Raw genomic sequence first — 26109 nt, 5'->3', positions numbered from 1 at the left:
CTCAATAATGTAGATGGGACTCATCAAATCAATTGAAAGCATGAGTAGAACAAAAAGACTGACTCTCAGTAAGAGACATTCCTTCAGCAGGACTGCCTTCAGACGTCATTTACAACATCAGTTCTTTCTGCCTGATGGCCTTCAAACTAGAATATCCGCTCTCTCTAGGTCTCCAGCCTGCTGGCTGACTCTGCAGATTAGACTCACCAGCCTCCATGATCCTTTAAATCAATCAATCACTCACTCACTCACTCACTCAAATCACTCAATTAATCAATCTCTCAGTAGCAATGAGTGACCAGATCTTGTATGAATGAACGAACGAATGAATGAATGAATGAATCTATCTCTCAGTAGCAATGAATGACCAGATATTGATTTCTAAATAATATTCCCACTAAGAAGAATTAGTGCTTCTTCAAAACATGACAGATTTCAAAGCTGGATAAGGAAAGTACAAGAAGACTCAAACACTTGTTGCCAGAATATAAGAAAATGCTCAGGCCAGATGCAGTGGCTCACACCTGTAAACCCAACACTTTGGGAGGCCAAGGCGGGTAGATCACCTGAGGTCAGGAGTTTGAAACCAGCCTGGCCAATATGGTGAAACCCTGTCTCTACTAAAAATACAAAAATTAGCTGGGCGTGGTTGCAGGGGCCTGTAATCCCAGCTACTGGGGAGGCTGAGACAGGAGAATGGCTTGAACTCGGGAAGCAAAGGTTTCAGTGAGCTGAGATGGTGCCATTGCACTCCAGCCTGGGAGACGGAGTGAGACGCCATCTCAAAAAAAAAAAGAAAAAAGAAAATGCTCAAAGATTATGGACACATGTCAAAAGTACAGACCATTTTTCAGGTAAGAATTATTATTGTATGTTAAAACTAAGTGGCAAGAATTTTAGGAAAAACAAGATATTTACATTGTCTGAAAGTGTCTCTTCACAAGATACATATTGGTTACAAAGAAAAAAAAGTAATTTTACAGTGAGGACATCTGGCAGATACCAGCTTAACCAAGTGATAAGAGTGTACACCACCAGTAAAGGAACAAAACAATAGTATGGGTCTCCTGATACGAGATTCTGAGGACTGGCTCTTTAGTATTCCAGCCAGAAATGCATAAACTAAATCTAATCATGAGAAAATAGCAGACAAACTCAAATGGCAAAACATTTCTAAAAAATAACTGATTGGCACTCTTTAAAAATGTCTTATCCGCTGGGCACAGTGTGCCTGTAATCCCAGCACTTTGGAAGACTGATGTGGGATGATCACTTGAGACCAGGAGTTCAAGGCCAGCCTGGGCAATATAGTGATATCTCATCTCTTTAAAAAAAAAAAAAAAAAAAAAAAAAGCCATATTATGGAACACAAAGTTAGACTGAGGAAGTGGTTTATATTAAGGAACCTAAAGAGGAATGACAACCAAAAGTAACACATATAATCCTGAACTGGAACCTTACTGGGGAAACAGTTTCTTTTCTACTTAAAATGTGATTAGGAAACACTGCAAAATTTAAATAGTCTATAGAGTACTGCATCAATGTTAACTTCCTGATATTGATTATACATTTTTTAAATAAATCCTTGTTTAGGGGGACATACTTAGGAATAAAGGGACATAAGTATTTAGGGGCTATGGGACATAATGTTTACAAATTACTCTCAAATGGTTCAGAAACAAATACGACTTCATGAAAATATGAAACCAAATATGGTAAAAAGTTAACATTAGGAGAATGTGGAGTGAAACCTATATGGTAATTCTTCGAATTATCTTTGCAACTTTTCTGTAAGTCTGAAATTATTTCAAAATGAAACAAATTTAGGTAAAATTACAGTTGTATGTGATAAGCTTTTCTACATTATTCCTCAACATATGTCCAAACCCATATACATATTATAAAAACCAAAGGCAAAAACCAAAGAAACCCTCAAGTTATTCTCTTCCTGTACCCTCTACATACGAATGGCACGTAACCTGCTGACTCCACCCCTCTTCTCAACAGCACTACTGCCTCAATTATTGTATTACCTCAGAAACATTTCTTGACTCCAGACTCACCCACTTTTGCCCACTTGCAAAATTAATTCTCTCACTCCACTTGAAAATCCTGAATGGCCCTACACAGCCAATTCTTTTATAAGACTTTAAGTCTTTTCAAGATCATCCTCCTGCCTCTCTCTCCACTTCATGTTTTTCTCATTAGCAAGAAACCAAGTGCAGCTCTCTAACTTGCAATACTGTTTCAAGGTTTGAGCCCTGGCCTATGCTGTCATCTTTACTGAAATATCACTACTGCAATCCTTTGTCCATGAAATTCCTACTCATGCTTTAACCCTATCACCTTCTCTGTGAAACCTTCCCAGACACAACACTCAAGTTGAGGATGAGTACCCATTCTCTCCCTCCTCAGTTTACCTTCTATTCTATTACAATTATCATTCATCATCATCTATCCCCTCTTCTAACAAGAGTTCACTGACAGAAAGGACCATGTCATTTTTACTTGTTGAATTACTTAAAATACAACAGGTCCTCAAATAGTGTTTGTTACAATGAGTAATAATATGTAGCCAGGTGTTGTGGCTCACACCTGTAATCCCAACACATTGGGAAGCTGCGGCAGGAGGACTGCTTGAGCCCAGGAGTTCAAGACCAACCTGGGAACATAGTAAGACCCCAACTCTTTTAAAAAAAAAATGCTGGGCAGGGTAGTGCATGTCTATAGTCCCAGCTACTTGGGAGGCTGAGGTGGGAGGACCACTTGAGATCAGGAATTTGAGATTACAGTGAACTACAATCACGCCACTGCACTCCAGCCTGGGCAACACAAAGAGACCTTGTATTTTTAAAAATTACATGTACATATATGCACACACTACCTGAGCATATAATAAAGGGCAGATGTTAAAGAAAGCCTCAATCTGTATGTTGACAAGTAAAACCTAAGAAAATGAAAAAATAATTTTCAGTCTGATAAATAAATACATAGGGGATATGACTAGTGCTCTTTCTTACTTGCAATTTAATATATTAGAACAAGTCCTAGACTTAATAATTTTACAGTCATCTTTGAAAAATAATCTAATACAGTTTTTTTCATTTTTATTTGCTATAGTTTGATGATTCAGAACATTTCGTGGTTCATGGGCTTTAAAATCACAAGTTGGGACCAAAATAAATGTATGTAAATAGAATAATATAAAACCAAAGTAGTTTTAACTGGTAATATTTAAGTACAGGAATCATCTTTTTGGTCAAAGTGTTTTAAAAGCAGTAATTCCTGATTTAAAATCAAATCTATAAAAAAATCTAACTAGGTCTTAAGCTTACTTTCTTGATCTAAAACCAACTCAATCATATAATCTTCTATCAGAAAAAAGTTTAAAAGAAAACACTGCAAATGTTACACTTGCCCTCCCTTTTAATATATTACAGGAACAAATCAAACTATTTTCTAATCCTAAAACAGAGATCCTTAAATCACTAATGACATGATAATCCACATGAAAGCTTCTGTGAAAAAAAAAAAAATACCATGACACACAAATACGCACAATCACACCTACAGAAATTAGCACTGTTTTTGCTGTCTTCTTGTGTTTTAATACCTCATTCTCCTGGCTTTTCTGATGAACTTCTGATGTTCACGTTCTCTTAGACTTTTTGGGGGCTTGGCATGATTTGATCCTTGTATACCTGGCCCTTCCCACGTTTCCACCATAGCCTACATTTCCAAGCATAAAATTTAGCATCTATTAAAAACATATGCTTCAGAAGGTCAGGCACTGAGCCAGTTTTTATTTACCATTCTGTGTGTATCCCTTTCCTACAGTCCAAGCACAGTGTCAGTGAATATAAAACAAATGGCTAAGTTTGGAGATATTTTTTAAGGGCTAATTTTCGTAAGGATTTATTTTCTTTTGAAATAAGGAAAGTGATTATTTTCCATGGTCCCTTCTGTCAGTGAGCTCATTTTCCAAACTTGTAATTTGACATATATGCCAAATATAGAAGCGAAAAGGGTAACTTCAAAATCTGCCTTCAATGCTTGAATGCAGAGACTTGCCCCAGCCCTGCTCATCAGAGACAAGGGTCCACGGGAGTTGCTATCTTTATCTCCTGCCAGAATGACAGACATGCAATCATGGCATACAAATTTTGAAATGAAACTATAAGTATTAGTTATAAGATGACCTTTGAGCAACACAGGGGTTATGGGCATCTACCCTCCACACAGTAAAAAATTCACATAACTTTTGACTCCCCAAAAACTCAACTAAGAGCCTACCGCTGACCAGAGCCTTACCAATAACATAAAACTGATCAACACATATTTTGCATACATGTATCATACACAACGTTCTCATAATAAAGTTAAAGAAAATGTTATTAAGAAAATCATAAAAAAGAGAACATATATTTACTATTCATAGTAAATGGAAGTGGAAGTGGATCATCATAAATGTCATCATACTTGTTGTCTTTACACTGAGTCAGTTGAGAAAGTGGAGGAAGAAGAGGGGTTTTGCCCTTACTTTTTCAGGGGTGACAGAGGTAGAAGAAAATCCACATAAAGTGAACCCACGTAGTTCAAACCTGTTGTTCAAGGATCAACCGTATAATCATACTATTAAATCCACAGAAAACTGTTGGCACAATAAAAATTAACACTTTCTCATGACCTTAGAAATCCTGTTATGTTCAATCAAATTTCTTCAAAATTCTTTGATTCCATAAGAATATATATTAAATAAAAGTTACAGCATATACTACATTTAGAAAAACAAAATTTGACAAATACTCTGATAATTATCTAATAACTTTCTTAGTACCATTACTAGAGATTAACCTAATATGAAGCATCAGCCCCTATAAAGTAGTCCCCTCAGTCATGCCAGTTTCTATAAAAAACTAGAAACTTATGCTTAATAAATTACTATGTGTAGGGAAAAAGGTCAGTGTCATTTTATAATTCTTTCTGTACTTTGGAGTCCCATATAATGAACCAAATTGAGTATATGGCCCTAAAATAAATAATGAACTAGAGCACCTAATTTCTTCTTCCTCAGAGGAAAGCCTTTGTTGTCACCAACTTAATTGAATTCTTATCCCTGAGTCTATTTTTTCCTCTATGTTCTTTACTAACTGACCTCTTTTCTCCTTCTTTTCCTCCTCTGCCTTTCCCTTGTTTCCTTATTCCTAACTGCTTTTATCATTAGAAACTAAGTCTGTCAGTCACTTAAATACATTAACTACTAAGATGTGAAATGTTTACACCAGTTTTATCATAAGACATTCAAGAGTGTCTCATTTACTAATCATAACTAATGTTTGATTTCTATGCTGTAGCAGTAAATTCGTTTGTTATCTATATTTGTACCGACTTCTTATCTTAGTATTTGACAAAAAAAACACTCAAAGTCAGATTAAAACTATTGATTCAACAAAAAATTCTACAGTGCTAATGGACTATATAGAATGCTATACCTTCTGCACTGTTTCTGAAACCACCTTTTTAAAAAATCAATAGAGAATTTTCTTTAATCTTTGAGAGAATCCTGGATTTTATTATTTCATATTGCCTATAGAAATTCAATTATTGTCACAAAATGTTTTCTCCCCTTTGCAAACCAGCTCATAGTTCATATAATGACTCACCTGAATGAGTCATCTGCAGGAAGTACAAGAGAGTTTTTTTTTAAATCTGCTAAGTTAAAAACTTTGAAGTATAAAGTTAAAAGCTGCACAGCTGGAAGCATTCTGGGAAAACACTTTACAAGTGACTGGAACCACTGGTGTTCAATTATATTTTAACCCAGCGACATATTAGAATCATTTGGGGATCTTTTAAAAAATCATCAGTGGGAGAGGCCCACTTCAAACCAACTGAATGACAATCTCTGGGTTTAGACCTAGGCACAGGAATCACTTCAGAGCTCCGAGCTAAACATTGTATGCAGTTAGGATTCAAAAACACTGGCCAAGTCTATAATTATTAAGATAGATAAAACAATAAGACATCATTTAGCACTACTAACACTTTATTCTTGCTTTTTTTTTAGATGGAGTCTCGCTCTGTAGTCCAGGCTAGAGCGAAGTGGCACGATTTCGGCTCACTGCAACCTCCACCTCCGCGTTCCCAATTCAAGCAATTCTCCTACCTCAGCCACCCAAGTAGCTGGAATTTCAGGCACGAGCCACCATGCCCAGCTAATTTTTTTATTTTCTGATTAGAGATGGGATTTCACTATGTTGGCCAGTCTGGTCTTGAACTTCTCATGATCCGCCCGCCTTGGCCTTCCAAAGTGCTGAGATCATAGGTGTGAGCCACCACGCCTGGCCTAACATTTTATTCTTAAAGAAATGTCATTTAACTAAATGTAAACCTTAAATTATCTAGTATTCCAATGTTTAAGTCCGATGCTCAACAAAGAGTAGATGCTCCACAATCAGTGGTTGGTGATATCGATACACTAACAACCACATTTACAATCATTGCCTTACTTTAAAAGGACAATCAAACTATTCTAGTGCAGAACATATCACTTCGACATTTTTCAATAGTTCCAGTTTCACATCCTCTGAAACAACTGACGATGTAGTCAAATACTTAAGAGCTTGCAAATTACAAGGTGATGGGATACATAGCCTTGAGATGAAGGACTGAGGCATTTCAAACAGAAAAACAAATTGATCAGGGTCATGGTATACAGACAGTAGAAATGCAGAATCCTATAGAACAGAATTCCACAGAACATCAAATGTGGTATAATGAAGACACATAGCAGTAGTTGGAAGAGGAGAGAAAAGCTAAGACTGTGTATAGATTAAAAAGCTCTCTGAATAACAGACTAAGAAACTCAGATGATGGTCTACAGGCAACAGAAAGTCACTGGAGGTTTTCTGAAAAGGAGTGACTCAGTGTTCTATTTCCTGGAATATGGAGTAAATATAATTTTTCCTACTCCTCTCACCAAGTACAACTAAAAGTGCTACACATTATATATAAAACAAGCATAAGAAGTCTGTGAATGGTGAAGAAAGGAACACATACTGACCAGGGGCCTCAGGACCCAAGAACAACTCAGTGGTAAGCTTCCCTTGAGGTTTTTTCTTCCTGGTTTTTCATTTGTTTTTTTTTTGTTGTTGTTGTTGTTGTTTTTTGCCTCATTACTTGCAGCTGTAGCTGGCAACCTGGAAATATCAATAGGGGAAGACAAAAGTAAAGCCCCAACAAAAGTCTTCAGTCGAAACACCAGGAAAGAGCATTCCAGCAAGAAAGAAAACTTTTAGACAAAAATAGTGCTACACTACCCAAACACTACACAAAACACTGGACTCACCCTCACCAATGCCAGATGGGTAAGTGGAAGGCCTAGGCTTCAGTCCTCAAGAGTCTATAAGGAGGCATGTAACACCCACTAGGAGTGTGAAGTCAGAGAAAGCCAAGTGGGTATCCAACACGTTCATCTAGTAATGATCTCCCACCTCAAACATCCCCCATCCCTGTGGTGTGAGTGGAGCCCACATAGCACTGTTAGAATGATCTGACAATTATTTTAAAGCAGCCATGATAAAAATGCTTCAACAAGGAATTATGAACATGTTTAAAACAAATTAAAAACCAGAAAGCCTCACTAAGAAAACAGTCAATCTTGGCAAACAAACAGAAAATATAAAGAGGACCAAATGGAAATCTTAGAACCAAAAATTACAGTAACCAAATAAAAGTTCAGTTATTGGGATCAAAAGCAGAATGAGGGCATGAAAGAAGGAACCAATAAAATAGAAGATAGTAGAAACTGCATGATAATTAATTAACAGAAGAACACAGGATGACAAATGAACAGATCCTCAAGGACAGTAAGACTATGAGAAAACTCAAACATTTGTTCCATTAAAGTCCCAAAAGCAAAGGAAAAAGGGAGGAGAGGACTGAAAAAGTACTTGAAGAAATAAGGGCTAAAAATTTCCCCAATTTGGCAAAGAACCCAAAGCTACAGAAGGTGAGTGAACCTAAAAGAGGAGGGACACACACACACATACACAAATCTGTGCCAGGTGACATCCTAATTAGACTTTTGAAAACTAAGGACAAAGAAAGCATTCAGAAAATAAATGAAATTTTATCTACAAGAGAGAAAAAATGATTTAAAAAAAAAAAAGAAGGAAATCAAGTCCTTTGCAGCAATATAGATGTAGCTAGAGGAATCATCCTAAGTGAATTAACACAGAAACAAACACCACATGTTCTCACTTATAAGTGGGAGCTAAACTATGGGTACATATGGACATAAAGATAGTAACAAGAGACACTAGGGCAACTAGAGGGTAGAGGGTGGATGGGGACTAAGGGCTGAAAAACTACCTATTGGGTACTTTACTCATTACCTGGGTAGCAGGACCATTCATACCCCAAGCTTCAGCATTATGTAATACACTCATGTAACAAACCTACATATGTACCCCATGAATCTAAAATAAAAGTTGAAATTATTTAAAAAAAAAATTAGGTGAAGTGGTGTACACTTGTATCCTAGCTAGTTGGGAGGCTCCAGCAGGATGCTCACTAAGCCCAGGACCTTGGGGCTACAGTGAACTATGATCTTGCCACTACACTCCAGCCTGGGTGACAGTGTGAGACCCCAGTGCTAAGAAAAGAGTAATGAATGAATTTTTTAAGAAAACAAAACCAACCGGGTGTGGTGACTCACGCTTGTAATCCCAGCACTTTTTGAGACCAAGGTGGGTGGACTGCTTGAGGTAAGGAGTTTAAGACCAGCCTGGCCAACATGATGAAACCCTGTCTCTACTAAAAATACAAAGAATTAGCAAGATGTGGTGGTGTATGCCTGTAGTCCTAGCTACTCGGAAGGCTGAGGCAGGAGAATCACTTGAACCCAGGAGACAGAGGTCGCAGTAAGCCGAGATCGCACCACTGCACTATAGCCTGGGAGACGGAGTAAGACTCCATTTCAATAAATAAATAAATAAATAAATAACAACAACAACAAAATGGAGGCCAGAAGAGAGTAGCACAATATTTTTCAAGTGATAAAAGAACACTATCAACCCAGAATCCTATACTCAGTAAAACTATCTTTTAGGCTAAAGGGAGAAATTAAAACATTCTCAAATGAAGAAAAACTGAGCAAATTTTTATCGATGTACATACCATAAAAGAATGGCTAAACAAACTTCTCTAAATAGAAAGATAATGGTAAAAGTGGAAACGACTGAACACTGGGAACAAACGAACAAAAAAAGTTGGTAAGCAAAAAATATGGGAAAATATAATAGGCTTCCCTTGTCTTAAGTTGTCCAGATGATGTTTGACAGCTGAAGCAAAGATATAGCTATCTGATATGATTATAAATGTGTGTACAGGAAATACTGTAAGACAATTATATTACAAATGGGGTAAAGACCCATAAAGGAGGTAAGGTTTCTATACTTAACTCAAACTGGTTAGATGATGACAACAGTAGACTGTAATAACTTATGTATATACAATTAACACCTAGAGCAACCAATAAAAAAGATACACAAAGAGATACACTCAAAAACAAAACACATATATCAAAACAGAATTCTAAAATGTGCTTGCTAGGTGTGGTGGCTCATGCCTGCAATCCAGCATTTTGAGAGGTTAAGGCAAGGAGGGCTGCTTGAGCCCAGGAGTTGGAGACCAGCCTGAGCAACACGGCATGTTGGCAGCATGGCAAGACCCTGTCTCTACAAAATATTTCTAAAAATTAGCCAGATGGGCTGGGCGCAGTGGCTCACGTCTATAATTCCAGGACTTTGGGACGCCAAGGCAGGCAGATCACAAATTCAGGAGTTTGAGACCAGCCTGGCCAATACGGTGAAACCATGTCTCTACTAAAAACACAAAAATGTGCTGGGTATGGTGGAGCACGCCTGTAGTCCTAGCTACTTGGGAGGCTGAGACAGAAGAATCCCTTGAACCCGGTAGGTGGAGGTTGCAGTGAGCCAAGATCACACCACTACACTCCAGCCTGAATGACACAGAGAGAATCCATCTCAAAAAAAAAATTAGCCAGATGCAGTGGCACACACCACCTATGGTCCTAGCTACTTAGGGGCTGAAGTGAGAGGATCACTCAAGCCCAGCAGCTCCAGTGAGCTGTAATGGCACCAGTGCATTCCAATCTGAGAAACAGAGTGAGTCTCTGTCTCGAAAAAATAAAATATGCTCAAATAACCCATAAAAAGGGAGAAAAAAGAAAACAGACAAAAGAGAAACAGAGATGAATAGAAAATAAAATGGCAGACTTAAGCCCTAATATAACAACTACAGTAAATATAATAGTCTAAATACATTTATTAAAAAACATGTTAACAGTGTAGATTTAAAAACATGAACCAACTAATTGCTCCCTATAAGAAACTAACTTCCAATATACTCAAAAGGCAAGCTGAAACTAAAAGGATGGAAAAAATAAATCATGTAAACATTACTCAAAGAAAAATGAGAATGGTCACACCAGAGACAGACATGTACATTTTATAATGATAAAAGGGCCAATTCGTCAGGAAGACATAGCAATCCTAAACGTGTATGCACCAAATAACAAAGTTGAAAAATACGTGAGGTAAAAACTAATGTAGGTATAATATGTAGGTATAATTGCAGATATCGCTTCAGTATCTCTCACTGTTTCTCACTCTCTCAACAAGTGATAGGGCAACTACACAGAAAATCAACAAGGATACAGAACTCAACATTATATCAACCAATTGGATCTAATCAACATTTATAAAACGGTCTACCACAAAACAGCAGAATATAAATTTCTTTTCAAATGCTCATGGATCATAGACTAAGATAGCTCATACCAACACAGACCTCAGCAATAAAGCAAACCTCAACAAATTTAAAATAACAAAATCATACAGAATCTCTTCTGACCAAAACAGACTCAAACTAGAAATCACTAACAGAAAGATAAAAGAAAAATCTTCAACCACTTAGTAACCAAGCAACATTTCTAAAAAATCCCATGAGAAGGTGGCAGACTGAAAGCAAGTTAATGGTAAAACTCATCCCAGAAAGATCTATTCAGCAGTCTGGTGAAATCCAACTTTGAGGCATATATGAAATAGGAATTAGTCTCCCATTATATTTATTTTTATTTTTTTCTCTGCTTTGTCCATGTTGAGGATAGTCTCCCACTATCAGATTCTACTTGGGCATATAGTTGTTTATTATCTACCTAGGTAATATTTGTAACTACAATAGTGGTCAAGGCTGGGCACATATTTTTTAATTATTTATTTTACTTATTTTTCTAATTGACAAATAATAATTGTACATATTCATAGGGTGCATAGTAATGTTTTGATATATAGTGCATGCTGATCAGATCAGGGTAATTATTTTTTTAAAATTTAATTCCAACTTTGTTTACATTATATAAGACCATTTCATCTAATAAAAGCCTAAGTTTAGATGCTGCATGAGGCATGGGCGTATTAAAAATAAATAGATAAATGAAGCATAAATTCTTTTAACATTTACAAAAGTCTAGAAAAACTAAGCTTTAGAAGATGGAAGCTGCCAAAAGATTTTGTTTGTTTGTTTGTGAGTCAGGGTCTTTCTTGCTCTGTTACCCAGGCAGGAGTGCAGTGTCGCCTTCTTAGCTCACTGCAGCCAGAACTCGTGGGCTCACACAATCCTCCCACATCAGCTCCTAAGTATAGGCAGGTACCACCACATTTAGCTAATTTTTGTTTGTTTGTTTGTTTTTCGTAGAGACAAGATCTCGTTATGTTGCCCAGGTAGGTCTTGAACTCCTGGGCTCAAGGGATCCTCCTGCCTTGGCCTCCCACAGTGCTGGGTTTACAGGCATGAACCACCATGCCTGGTTCAAAGATGTCATTTCTGAGAGTATTATTCAGGATGGTAAATAATTAGCAATGACTTAAATGTACAGTAGATATAGGAATAAACGAGAAATTTACACTACCTAAGAGTCAAACAGGAAGTCTCAACGGAAATCAAAAAATATATTGAACTGAATGAAAAATAAAACTAAAATATATCCAAATATATGGAACATAGCTAAAGGAAAGATGAAAGGAAATTTACAGCACTAAATGCATACATTAGAAAAGAGAACAAAATCTCAAACCAATAATTTAAGCTCCCATCTCAAGAGCAAAATAAAGCCAAAGCAAGCAGAAGGGAAAAAAAAAAAAAAAAGAGCAAAGAAAAGAGATAAAGAGATGACACAGATTACCAATATCTGGAATGCAACAGAGATACCATGGCAGACTCTGCAGACAGCAAAAGAAGAGTACTATGAACATCTCTACACACTTTTAGACTAAATGGGCCACTTTGTCAAACTGTCACAATCCATCTAATATAAAATAGATTATTTGAATAGTTCTTTAGTTATCAAGGAAAATAAATTCATAATTTATAAAACTCAAAAACAAAAGAAGCCCATGTGGAGAAGTCTACAAAATACTTTAAAAGGAACTAACACCAATTCTATACAATCTCTTCCAGGAACAGAAGAGGAGGAAACACTTTCCATTTCATTTTATTTAGTATTACCTTGATGCCAAAACTAGGCAAAGATACGAATATAAACATAAGAATCCTAAACTAAACACTAGCTAATAGTATTCAACAATATACAGCAAGATTATACAAAGTAATCAAGTTGGGTTTATTCTAGGGATGGCAAGTTGACTGAATATTAGATAATCAATCAATCAATGTAATCTACCATATTTACAAGTTAAAGGAGGTAACACCACATAATCATGAACTCTTGCAAAAAAAAAGCAATAACCAAAATTCAGTACCTATTCATGACTAAAAAAGAAAACTCTTAGAAAAATATGAATAAAGGGAAACTTCATCAACTTGATGAAGACTTTGCATTAAAAACTTAAAGCTAACATTATACTCAATTGTGAAAGACTGAATACTTTCTCCTAAGATAAGAATATGGCATCCAGGCACAGTGGCTCACACTTGTAATCTCAGCACTTTGGGAGGCCAAGGTGGGAAAACTGCTTGAGCCCAAGAGTTCAAGACCAGCCTGGTTAACATAGGGAAATTCTGCCCGTTTAAAAAAAAAAAAAAAAAAAATTAGCTGGGTGTGGTGATGTCCACCTGTGGTCCCAGCTACTCAGGAGATTGAGATAGGAGGATCACTGGAGTCCAGGAGGTCGAGGATGCAGTGAACTGTGATCGCATCACTGCACTCTAGCCTGGGTGATAGAGTAAAATGAGATCCCTTCTTCTTCTTTTTCTTTTCAAAAAGAACATGGCAAGTATGTCTACTTTGACCAATCTTTTTCAATAATACAGTGCTAGAAGTTCTAGTTAGTGCAATAACAAGGAAAGAAAATAAAAGGCATGCAGATAAAAGAAAAGAAGACTACACCTATTTGCAAATGATATAATGGCCTATGTAGGAAATCTCAAGAAATCTGGCAAAAATTCCCAAAACTAGTAAGTTCTGTATGACTGCAGGATATAAAACAAACATATAAAACCATACTGTATTTCTACATACTAGCAATGAACATATGAACAATGAAATTAAAAAGACAATATCCTTTATAATCACTCTAAAAAATTAGTTATAAATCTTAACAAAATGTGTATAAAACTTGTATGCTGGAAACTACAAACTACTGAATAGTGAAAGAAATCAAAGATCTATAAAACAGTGAGAGGCACAACATGTTCATGGATTTGCAGAATCACTGTAGTAAAGACATCAATTTTCTCTGAATTTACATGAGTTAAGTGCAATTCCTAGCAAAATTCTATCCAAATTTTTTGTAAATATAGAAGAAATAAGTATCCTAAAATTTATGTACAGAGGCAAAGAAAGAATACCTAAAACAATTTTGGAAAAGAATGAAATAGAAGGAATCAGTTAACCCAATAAATCAATAAAACACAACAGAGAACCCAGAAATAGGAACACATGAATACGCCCAATTGCTTTTGGACAAAGGCACAAAAACAACTCAATGGAGAATGATCACTTTTCCTACAAATGGTGCTGGAGCAACTGGATATCCACAGGCAAAAAAAAAAAAAGAACCCTGACCTAAGTCTCATATCTTATACAAAATCAATCACAGACTTCAATGAGAAGTGAAAAACTAAAACTTTTAGAAGAAAAGTTTTCTAAAACTTCGGGAGTAAATTTTCAGTATCTACAGCTGAAATTTCATCAAAATTAAAAACATGCTCTGTGAACAACCGTGTTATGAATGAAAAGACAAGCTACAGAGTGGGAGAAAAAACAAACCACATATTCAACAAAGAACTAGTTTCTAGAATATATAGAGAATGCTTAAAACCCAACAGTTAAAAAAATTCAAATAGAAAATAGGCAGAAGACATGAACAGACATTTCATCAAGGAGGATATACAGATGACAAACACATGACGAGATGTTCATCATCATTAGCCACTAGGAAAATGCAAATTAAAACCACAGTGCGATATGACTATAAACCTACCACAATGGCTAAAATAAAAACAATCAACAACCAAACTGCAAAACAAACTGGATCACTCATTGTATTATTCTCCTAGGGCAACCATAACAAAATACTACAGACTGGGTAGCTTTAACAGCAAAATCTTTTCTTACAGTTCTGGAGGTTAGAAAGCCACGATCAAGGTGTCAGCAGGTTTGGTTTCTTCAGAGGCCTCTTTCTTTGGCTTGCAGGTACTGCCTATTCTCTTTGCCCTTTCATAGTCTTTCCTTTGTGTGCACATATCCCTGGTGTCTCTTTGTGTGCCCAAATTTCTTCTTTTAAGGACACCAGTCAGATGGATTAGGGTCCACTCTAAAGACCCAATTTCAACTAAAATCACTTTTTGGAAAGACCTGTTTCCAAATATAATCACATTCTAAGGTACTAGGGGTTAGGGCTTCAACATATACAATTTGTGAGGATATAATTCTATTTTTAACATTCATATATTGTTAGTGGGAATTTAAAATATTAATAGTACAGACACTGTGGAAGACAGTTTGATAATCACTTTAAAAACCTAAACATGCAACTACCATACAACTTGGCAATTGCACACTTAGGCATTCACCCGGAGGAAATGAAGACTCATGTTCACACAAAAATCTATACATGAGCATTTACAGCAGCTTTACTCATAAGAGTGAAAAGCTACAAGCAGCCTAGACATCCTTCAATGGGTGAATAAACTGTGGCACATCCAATCCACAGAATACTACTCAGCAATAAAAAAGGAACTATGGAAACAGATTAACCTGTTTATGAATCTCCACTGAATTATGCTGAATTTTTAAAAAACCAATCCCAAAAGGACATATACAATAAGATCCCATTTGAATGACAAAACTGTAGAAATGGAGAATAGATTAATGGCTGCCAGACATTAAGGAGGAAGGAGTAGGTGAGAAGGAAATGGGTGTGGCCACAGAAAGAAACGCTTTATATCTTACTACACGAGTGGGAAACTTAACTGAAACCTTTTTTGTACTTTCTAACATTTGAATGATGTGTTCTAAAATACAGTACAAGAATAACAATGGTCACATAGGGGTGGATGAAGATATACTAGTTGCCATATATGAAATGATTAAGGAGGGCCAGGTTCTGTGCTAAACCAGACCCTATCCTGGCTCCGACACCAGTGCTTCCAATCACCAGTCTATGCTCAGTGTTTAAATGTTACCCAAAGCAACAACTGCAGTGTCCAGCATGATTCTGCACGAGATGTGCTACAGACTGAATGTTTGTGTCCTCCCCCACAAATTTATATGTTAAAATCCTATCACCTAATGTGAGGGTAGTAGGAGTTGAAGCCTTTGGTAAGTGATTAGTTCATGTGGACACAGACCTAATGAATGAGATTAGTAGGCTTATGAAAGAGATCTGGAGAGTTCCCTTGCCCCTTTTGCCATGTGAAGACACAGCAATAAGATGGCCAACTACAAACCAAGAAGCTGGCCCTCACTAGATACAAAATCTGCCATGCTTCAATCCTGGATTTCTCAGCCTTCAAAACCATAAGAAATATATTTTTGTTGCTCATAAGCCACCCAGAATATGGTATTCTGTTATAGCAGCCTTAATGGACTAAGACCAGATGAATTATAAAATTTTCTCACCTATCAACATTCTTATTTCCACAGTATCTGATGTCAGCAAAGTATTAAGGAGAATAGCAATAATTGGCTTAAATGATTCACACTAAGGTATGAGTAACTGACAGGCTTAAATATTCTCTCCAGGTTCAAAAGCAGTTTATCTCAAATGACATTTTAACAGAAACTGTATGTTCAGAACAGAATTAAACTGTAGTCCAAGTGCTGTCAACTGCTTAATTCAGGGGCCCTATTGCATCAACTCGCTCTATTTCTAATCTTGGAGTTTTTAGGTACTGTGAAAGTAAATGGGATACAAATCCTAAATTATAAAGTAGTAGTTGCTTCCAACTACCACAACTCAAGATGTGTATCTGGTTAACTGCCTTTCCTACTGAGAGAAATCTCTGGTATATAGCTTTCACCTGCTGTGAGTAAAGATAATCCAAGATCTAGAGAAAACTGTAAAAATCTGTTTGTCTTCTGAGGTGCCTTTAAGGTCCCCTTTCTCGTATCTTTTAAGTTCTCTATAGCATCCTTCATATCTCTGTCTACTGTCTTTCACCTTTCCCTATCAAATCCGAAAAAGATATAAACAAGGACTGAACTGTCTTTTTAAAAGCTTATCTTGCATTTCAAGGCAGCTAAGAGATATTTTTACCTTTTGGGTTGACTTGGTTAAAATAAGAAGTAGGGACTTTTTTTTTTTTTTTTTTTTTTTCCAATTTTGCTGGGTCCACTAGAAAAACTGTTTTAGTACAGATACCCTACCTGGGAGAATTTGGTCCAAAAGTTAATAGGTGACTTGACCACTCTTTGGTCCCTGTCACTCTTTTAAACTTAACTATCATAACCTAAGACTCAAGTTGCAAAGATACAAATCTTATTTTCATACTGTCTACTTCCCTCTACTGGTTTGATACCCTTTCCTTCTTTCAGTGTGGTGACCATTTTTGTGTATCTTCCTCCCTTCCAACCCCCAGGAATCTGTTCTCACATCCCAGAGATCTTACAGCCTCCATCCTGTAAGGAGTAAATGAACTACAAAAGTCTGGGGACAAGAGATGCATAAAATACATAGGTGGCCAGGTTGACCTCACAGACTTCCAAATATAAAACTAAAACACAGGAAAAGAGCAAAGGACCATCACCACTACTAGCTCCATCCAGCTGACAAAGAGTAAGATTCAATGCTTTTGTTTTTTAGAATGTGTGTCTTAAAATAAATTACCAGTACTTCTTAGAACTCTTCAGTATCATAAAAAAAAATCTGAGAAACTGTCAGAGGAAATTAAGGAGAAATGACAACTAAATGCAATCTTGTTTTCTGGGTGAGTTTCTGAAACAGAAAAAGGACTTCAATGGAAAAACTAGTGATATCGAAAGAAAGTCTCCAGTTAACAGTAACACACTAATGCTGGTTTTTTATTTTTGACAAATGAACCACAGTAGGATACTGTTAGTGGAAATTGAAACTGGGTGAGGTGCATACGGGGACGTTGTACTATTTTTGCAACTGTTCTGCAAATCCAAAATTATTCTAAAACAAAAAGTGTATTTAAAAAACAGAAGAGATGAAAGCGTTTTATGTATTGATAGGAAAAAAAATTTTCCAAGAAGTAAAAAAAGGTACAGAACACTATGTGGTATAGAAGCAATATGTGAATAGGTACTGAAGTGTCATTTGTATAAAAAGAATGAGAAACCATATGTGTATACATAAAATATTTCTGGAAGACCACATAAGCATCTGATGATACTGACCACATGGAGGAGAAAACTCAGAAGTTGAGTAGGAATGAAAAGAAGAATTTTTAATGTGTCCTCTCATACCTTTTAAATTTCTGAGGCCAGGCACAGTGGCTCACACCTATAATTCCAGCACTTTGGGAGGTTGAGGCAAGCAGATCAGCTAGAGAACAGGAGTTTGAGACCAGCCTGGGCAACATGGCAAAACCCTGACTCTACAAAAAATACAAAGATTAGCCAGATGTGGTGGCATGCACCTGCAGTCCCAGCTACTCAGGAAGCTAAGGCAGGAAGATCAACTGAGCCCAGAAGTTTGAGGCTACAGGGAACCCTGATTGTACCACTGCACTTCAGCCCGGGTGGCAGAGTGATACCTTGTCTCAAAAAATAATAATAAAAAAAATTAAATTTGAAACATATGAAATGTATTACTTATCCAAAAAGTAATTAACTTTTTTTTTTCTTTTTTTAAGAGGCAGGGTCTTGCCATGTTGCTCAGGCTGGAGTGCAGTGGCTATTCACAGGTGCAATCCTACTACTGATCAGCTCCATTTCCCACCTGGGATGGTTCACCCCTCCTTAGGCAATCTGGTGGTCCCCCACTCCCGGGAGGTCACCATATTGATGCCAAACAGTGCAGACACCCAATCGGCATAAGGCACTATAGCCCGGAACTCCTGGGCTCAAGTGATCCTCCTACCTCAGCCTCCCGAGTAGCTGGGACTACAGGCACACGCCACTGTGCCCAACAATAATTAACTTTTAAAATAAAAAGGATGACCAGGAGCTGAACCAAGACAAAGACTATGAAAACCATGTAGAGGATTAATGAGAAAAACAAATTTAGGAGCTAAACAACAAAATCTAACCTACTCCATCTATCTGTTAAAGCTTTCCACATCCCCTTCCTCACTTTTTCCACCAAGCTCATTTCTCCTTAATGCACTAGACTTTTTATTCTAGCTGAACCAATCTGACTGCTAATTCAAAAGAGTCACCAGCATTTTTCCTCAAATCCACATCTCTCCCTGCAAAACCGAACTCCAAACTTAAAAGCCACCCACCTACATGCTATTTAGCATTCTGAATATTCTATCTATACCAAGGACAGCAAATACAGGCACTCATGCCATCACTACTCCTACTCATAACAATAAACATTGCTCAATGATCACAGTACCTTTTCCCACTAAATCCAGAAGCTGCGTCCAACTAACTTCTCAATGCAATCTTCATTATCAATCAAAGCTGGCCCATGATATAAAGCCTACTTGCCATATCTAGTCCCTACTATATTAATCTGTTTCCCTCTATGTACTTGCCATGGATTTTATGTATATTTACATGCATATCTCACTTTAAAACACTTTGCTTTACTGTGCTTTGCCGACACTGTATTTTTCATAGATTGAAGGTTGGTGGCAATTGCATGTGAAGTTAGTCTATCAGCTCATTTTTCCAACAGCATGTGTTCATTTTGTGTTTCTGTGCCACATTTTGTTTTTTCTCACAGTATTTCAAACTTTTCATTATTATTGTATCTGTTATAGTGATCTGTGACCAGTGATCTTTGATGTTACTACTGTAATTGTTTGGGGGCACCACGAACCACACCCATATAAGATGGTGAACTTAATCAATACATACTGTGTGCATTCTGACTGCTCCACTGACTGGGGGTTCTCCTGTCTTTCTCCTTCTCCTCAGGCCTTTCTATTCCAGGAGACACAATAATATTGAATTAGGCCAATCAATAATCCTTCAACGGCCTCTAAATGCTAAAGTAAAAGGAAGAGTCACATTTCTCACTTTACATCAAAAGCTAGAAATGATTAAGCTTACTGATGAGGGTATGTCAAAAGACAACATCGATCGAAAGCTAGGTCTCTTGTGACAGTCAAGTTGTAAATGCAAAGGAAAAGTTATTGAAGGAAATTGAAAGTGCTAGTCCAGAAAACAAACAAATGGTAAGAAAGTGAAACAGCTACATTGCTAATATGGAGAAAGGTCCAGTGGTCTGGATAGAAGATCAAACCAGCCACAATATTCCCTTAAGCCAAAACCTAATCCACGGCAAGGCACTAGTTCTTGTCAATTATACGAAGGCTGAGCGGTAAGGTCACTCCAGAAGGAAAGTTTGAAGCTAGCAGAAGTTGGTTAATGAGGTTTAAGGAAACAAGCCATCTCCATAACATAAATGTGAAAGTTGAAGCAGCAAGTGCTGATATGGAAGCTGCAGGATACTATCAAAAAGCTCTAGCTAGGATAACTGATGAAGGTGGATACAATAAACAACAGATTTTCAATGTAGATAAAACAGCCTTCTATTGGACAAAAATGCCGTCTAGGACTTTCATAGAGAAAGAGAAGTAAATGGCTTCAAAATTTCAAAGGCAAGGCTGACTCTCTTGTTAGGGGGCTAATGCAGCTAGTGACCTTAAGTGAAAGCTGATTCTCATTTACCATTCGAACAGATTGAAATCTACTCAGTCTGTTCTTTATGAATGGAGTAACAAAGCATGGAGAACAGCATATGTGCTTACAGCATAGTCTACTGAATCTTTTAAGCCTGTATTAAGACCTTCTGCTCAGGGGAAAAAAAAAAAAAAAAAAAGATTCCTTTCAAAATATTACCACTCATTAACAATGCACCTGGTCATCCAAGAACTCTGAAGGAGACGTACAAGGAGATTAATGTTTCCATGCCTACTAACCCAAAAGTCATTCTGTGGCCCATGAATCAGGAGTAATTTTGACTTTCAAGTCTTAATATTTTAGATACACATTTCAAAAGCTACAGCTGCCATAGATAGTGATTTCTCCAATGGATTTGGGCAAAGTAAACTAAGAACATTCTAGAAAAGATTCACCAATCGAGACTCCATTAAGAATATTTGTGATTCATGGAAAGAGGTCAAAATACTGACATGAACAGGAGTTTGGAAGAAGTTGATCCCAATTTCCATGAATAACATTAAGGGGTTCAAAATTTCAGTAGAAAAAGTAACTGCAGATGTGGTGGAAATACCAAGAGAACTAGAATTAGAAGTGGAGCCTGAAGATGTGATTCAATTGCTGCAATCTCATGATAAAACTTGAACAGACAAGGAGTTGCTTCTTATGGAGAAGCAAAGAAAGTAGTTGCTTCAGATGGAATCTACTCCTTGTGAACATGCCATAAACATTGCTCAAATGACAACAAAGGATTTAGAATGTTACAAAAACTTAGTTGATAACACAGTGGCAGGGTTTGAGAGGACTAACTCAAGTCGTGAAAGTTCTACTGTTGCTCAAATGCTACCAAACAGCATCTCATGCTACAGATCTTTCATGAGAAAGAGTCCATCAGTGTGGCATACTTCATTTTCAATTTTATTTAAAATCAGGACACATCTCATTCTATGTTATAGAATGAGGGAGTCCATCTTGAACCTATTGAGGATCAGGGGGCAGCCCTTATGAAAAAAAAAAAAAAAGGCAAGAAAGTAATTACCACAGCTACCTCAAACTTCAGCAATTACCATCCTGATAAGTCAGTCAGTAGCTATAAACACTGAGGTAAGACCTTCCACCAGCAAAAAGATTACAACTTACTTAGGCTTAGAGGATACATACGTAACCTTGTTTAGCAATAAAGTATTTTTAAATGAAGATATACATACATAGTTTCTTAGACACAATTCTATTACACACTTTGTAAACTGCAGTGAGAACATAACTTTTACATGCACTGAGAAACAAAAAAAATTGTGTGACTTGCTTAATTGAGATATATGCTTTATTGTGGTGGTCTGAAACTGAACTGGCAATATCTTAGAGGTATGCCTATATTTGTATATATGCCATTTTGTTAGGAAAAGGATTAAAGACACAACAAATGAACTATAACAATTTAACAAATTAAAGATAAAAGCAAAGAATAGAGAAAAAAAATGCTGCCAAGGAAAAGGTTAAAAATTGTATAATATAGGCAGGGCACAGTGGCTCATGCCTGTAATCCCAGCACCTTGGGAGGCCGAGGCGGGCGGAGCACAAGGTCAAGAGATCAAGACCATCCTGGCCAACATGGCGAAACCCTGTCTCTACTAAAAATACAAAAATTAGCTGGGCGTGGTGGCGCGGGTCTAGAGTCCCAGCTACTTGGGAGGCTGAGGCAGAAGAACTGCTTGATCCCAGGAGGCAGAGGCTGCATTGTGCCAAGATCGCACCATTACACTCCAGCCTAGTGACAGCTAGACTCTGTCTTAAAAATACATATACAGAAAACCTATTTGTATGTTCAGGAATGGGCCACAAATCTAGTTCTGGCTTTCTAGTAGCCATAACAAACAGGAAAACCCAGGCAATCTAAGAGAAGAACTCAGAAGGGGAGATATCCTTCGTAATTAAACCAAACAGTAATTTTATAAAGCAAAGAGACCCCCCCCACCTAGAATGATCAAAACATACAAGACACATAACCACCAATCTTCCAAGGATTAGATGTTTCTCATATTGTCCCTCAGGAGAGACCTATGGTATCTTACCAAAGCCCAATATGGCAAAATTGATTTCACAAAGGCAAGGCACAAGCTCTAAGAGCCCTCTATCATTTTACTCAGTTTCTTCCTTCATTGCCTTCCTAGTTAGATTATAAACTCTTTGAAAACAAGAACCATGCTTTCTAATTCTTATGTAAAGCTCCAAAGTAATTTGTATTCTGCAGAAAAGCAGCAATGTCAGTGAGAATTTACACAGTGCAATTCAAGCCTTTTCTGATAAAAATTATCTAACCTAAACACAGTAATTCCCACTTCTACTTCAAAAATATGATAACTGAAGCCCCAACAGATAGAATTCCTAAACTTTCTAAACTATCACTGAATCACAATTCAATTTGTGATCTCTCAACAGCATTGTTTTGTTTGATATAACCCTAGCACAAAGCATGCAAGGACACCAAATCAATTATCACTGAACCTGATCAAATAAAATGAAACCCATAAGCAAAAGCTTTGGCAATACCTAGTAAAGGAAAAGACAATATTACTATCTTTCAAGAATATAATCAATAGGTCTTTACAAACCAGCTGACAAAGGCAGGTTCATTTTTGAAACAACTCTGCAAATCTTGTGGAAGACAATTAATTATAATCCAGATTACTTCTTTCCAAGAATCTGCAATTTCTGCATATGCCAAGCTGCTGAAGAACTATACTTTTCAGCTCTTACACACACACACACACACACACACACACACACACACGCACCCGGCTTTCAAACCAGCTCTGACCACTAACTTACTAATTCACTTCTCTGCTTTACCTGGTCAAACTGGAAATGCAATTAGGACTAGGTAATAAATTATTTAGGTAAAGTGATTATGAGAAGATGAAGTATTATCTTAAATTTACTATTCTTAAGCATTGGCACTGGAACACATTAACAATCCTCTATTTGTATTCTATTAGTGGAAATCATTAATAAATAAGTATTCTCATCCAACACAAGCTTAGTTTATTCATACACTTAGTATTTCAGTTTATAGTAGGATCCCCCCTTGGTATTCCCTGTATATAGCGGCATGCTCTATCATCCCAGGAGCGAATAGTTGTAATGAACCAAAGAATATGGCCATGACTTGGGGAGTCCACCAAGTAGGCCTTGGAAAATCCAAGTATTGCACCTTTGCATTCTTTATCTATTAGAAAGAGAAATTAAAATCATCTCTATCTGATAGGATGACTGGAAAGATTAAATGAGATAAGGTTTGTAAAGTGCCTAGTGTTAGTTCTCTAGCTTTTTTATAGGTAAGGAAAACACAAGGATCTGAGTACTGAGGTGATTCATCCATAGCCAATAGCTAATAAACATAGGACAGAACAAAAGTCTACCTTAGGACTTAATATTCTTTCCACCACATCCAGCAGCCTTAAAATAACAGACCTCAACATCTCAGGTTTGTCACTCCTGGGTATTCACCACAAGCAAAGAAAAAAAATGACTATTTTGAACATTTATTACATGCTAGAAACTAATCTCTTCCTTCATAACTGATCTATAAAGTAGGTGTTATCTCATTTTACTCAGAAATTAGTTTGTCCAAAGTCACAAAGCTAACAAGTGATAACACAAGATTAATCCAGATCTGTTTACTCAATGATTTTCCCTACTATCCTTCTTAAAGAGTGTGAGAATTTAGATATCATTGTCTACCAGAATCAAATCCCAAATGACCTGTGAATTTTTATAGATCCTTCTGATTTATTAGTGGAAACTGTCCCTAGCTCCCCATCCTATCTACTTAAATTTGTTCCTATTAGGTTAAAGCATAATTAGAATAACTGTAGTAACAAATTTACATTTGTATAGCATGTTACAGTTTATATTTTTTCTTTATATTAGATGCAACTACTGACTCTTTTCATATATCAGCTCACATCTCATTTAATATTTTCAAGACTTTTATGAGGTAGGAATTATTGCCATTTTAAATATAAGAAAACCAAACAGGTGCAGTGGCTCACGCTTGTAATCCCAACATTTGAAGAGGCCAAGGTGGGCAGATTACTTGAGCTCAGGAATTCAAGACCAGCCTGGACAACACAGAGAAACTTCATCTCTACAAAAAATGCAAAAATTAGCTGGCCATGGTGGCACATGTCTGTAATCTCAGCTACCTGGGAGGCTGAGGTAGGTGGATCAGTTGAGCCCAGGAGATTGAGACTGCAGTGAGGAGTGGTCACCCCACTGCACTCTAGCCTGGGCAACAGAGTGAGATCCTGTCTCAAAAGAAAAAAAAAATTAGAAAGGTCATCTCAGATCTCTTTCTGCCTCCACAGTTGTCAGATGATTTCTAGTAAATGTTTAAAGGGCAGACATTTTAAACCAGGTGTCCCCAAACTGCAGCCCGCGGGCTGCATGCGGCCCCCTGAGGCCATTTATCCAGCTCCCCGCCACACTTCAGGAAGGGGCACCTCTTTCATTGGTGGTCAGTGAGAGAAGCACAGTATGTGGCGGCCCTCCAAGGGTCTGAGGGACAGTGAACTGGCCCCCTGTGTAAAAAGTTTGGGGACGCCTGTTTTAAACTGTTCCAGAGCACAGAAAAAAGTGGAAAGTTTCCCAATCATTCTTAATCCCACCTTCATTTTGACACCAAAGCCATGCATGGATAGCAAACTTAAATGAAAACGTAAATATTAGATTCATCCTTTGTAATTACAGATGCAAAAATTTAACATATTTCTGTGAAAAACAAAGGAATATATGTAGTATAACCCCATCTGTAAAAGAAAAAACATTGTGAATAGAAACATGTATGTATGTATGGTGGAATATAAAAAAATAATACATAAATACACACAATAAATGCAAAGATACAGGTTTGGAAATACAAACCTCAAACTGTTAACAGTGGTCTCTCTAAGGTGGAAGTGGTCTCAGGAGTTAAGAAGAGGAAAAAGACAAAAAGTGAAGGGAGATTTTCAGCTTCTATTCTCTCTCTCTATATATACATATATACTATCCAAATAGTGGCTTCTAGGATCAGCTATGCCATTAAGAAGGTGGACTCACTCTGACTCTGTTTCCCGCTTGGAAATGTGGAAAGCAGACTTACCTTATTATGATACAAGAAAAGGAATTTACTTAAAAAAAGCATAATAAAATCTGATGAATATGTGGCAGTATGGCCACAAATACCTTATTCTTTGTTATTGTTTGATTTTTTATTTTTCTCTCACTTTGTCACTGATCAGCCAGACAATCACAAACATAATGTAACTTCTGTATGCCTCATTGAGTGCAGGAAATAGAGTCAGAAAACCCGAGTTTACATTCAGACCTTGTCTCTTAACTCTAAGGTTAAAAAAACAAGCAGATGATTAAACTTCTTTGCACTGTAGTTTCCTGGCAGTAAAATAGGACTAAACCGCCAGGCGCGGTGGCTCAAGCCTGTAATCCCAGCACTTTGGGAGGCCAAGGTGGGTGGATCACGAGGTCAAGAGATCGAGACCATCCTGGTCAACATGGTGAAACCACGTCTCTACTAAAAATGCAAAAAATCAGCTGGGTATGGTGGCACGTGCCTGTAATCCCAGCTACTGAGGAGGCTGAGGCAGGAGAATTGCCTGAACTCAGGAGGCAGAGGTTGCGGTGAGCCGAGATCGCACCATTGCACTCCAGCCTGGGTAACAAGAGCGAAACTCCGTCTCAAAAAAAAAAAAAAAAAAAAAAAA

General features: G+C 37.1%; 1 protein-coding gene across 7 annotated transcripts in view; it reads right to left on the bottom strand.

Annotated features, from left to right (window-relative positions):
• SESTD1 (SEC14 and spectrin domain containing 1) overlaps positions 1–26109 on the bottom strand; it is a 150943-nt gene that overhangs the window by 121153 nt on the left and 3681 nt on the right. Inside the window, exon 2 of one of the 7 annotated variants that reach the window (XM_074399399.1) lies at positions 7064–7199. The exons of 5 other annotated variants lie outside the window; for them this stretch is intronic. The gene's annotated coding sequence lies outside the window, so the exon portion shown is untranslated. Of the gene's footprint in view, positions 1–7063; positions 26072–26109 lie in introns of those variants that run through there. One more of the 7 variants, XM_039470042.2, reaches the window with a different exon arrangement.

The sequence above is a fragment of the Saimiri boliviensis genome, chromosome 5 (genome assembly GCF_048565385.1).
Source record: "Saimiri boliviensis isolate mSaiBol1 chromosome 5, mSaiBol1.pri, whole genome shotgun sequence".
NCBI classification, from domain to species: Eukaryota; Metazoa; Chordata; class Mammalia; order Primates; family Cebidae; genus Saimiri; species Saimiri boliviensis.
The sequence above is the reverse complement of the archived record's forward strand: the minus strand, read 5'-3'. Positions and strand labels throughout refer to the sequence as shown.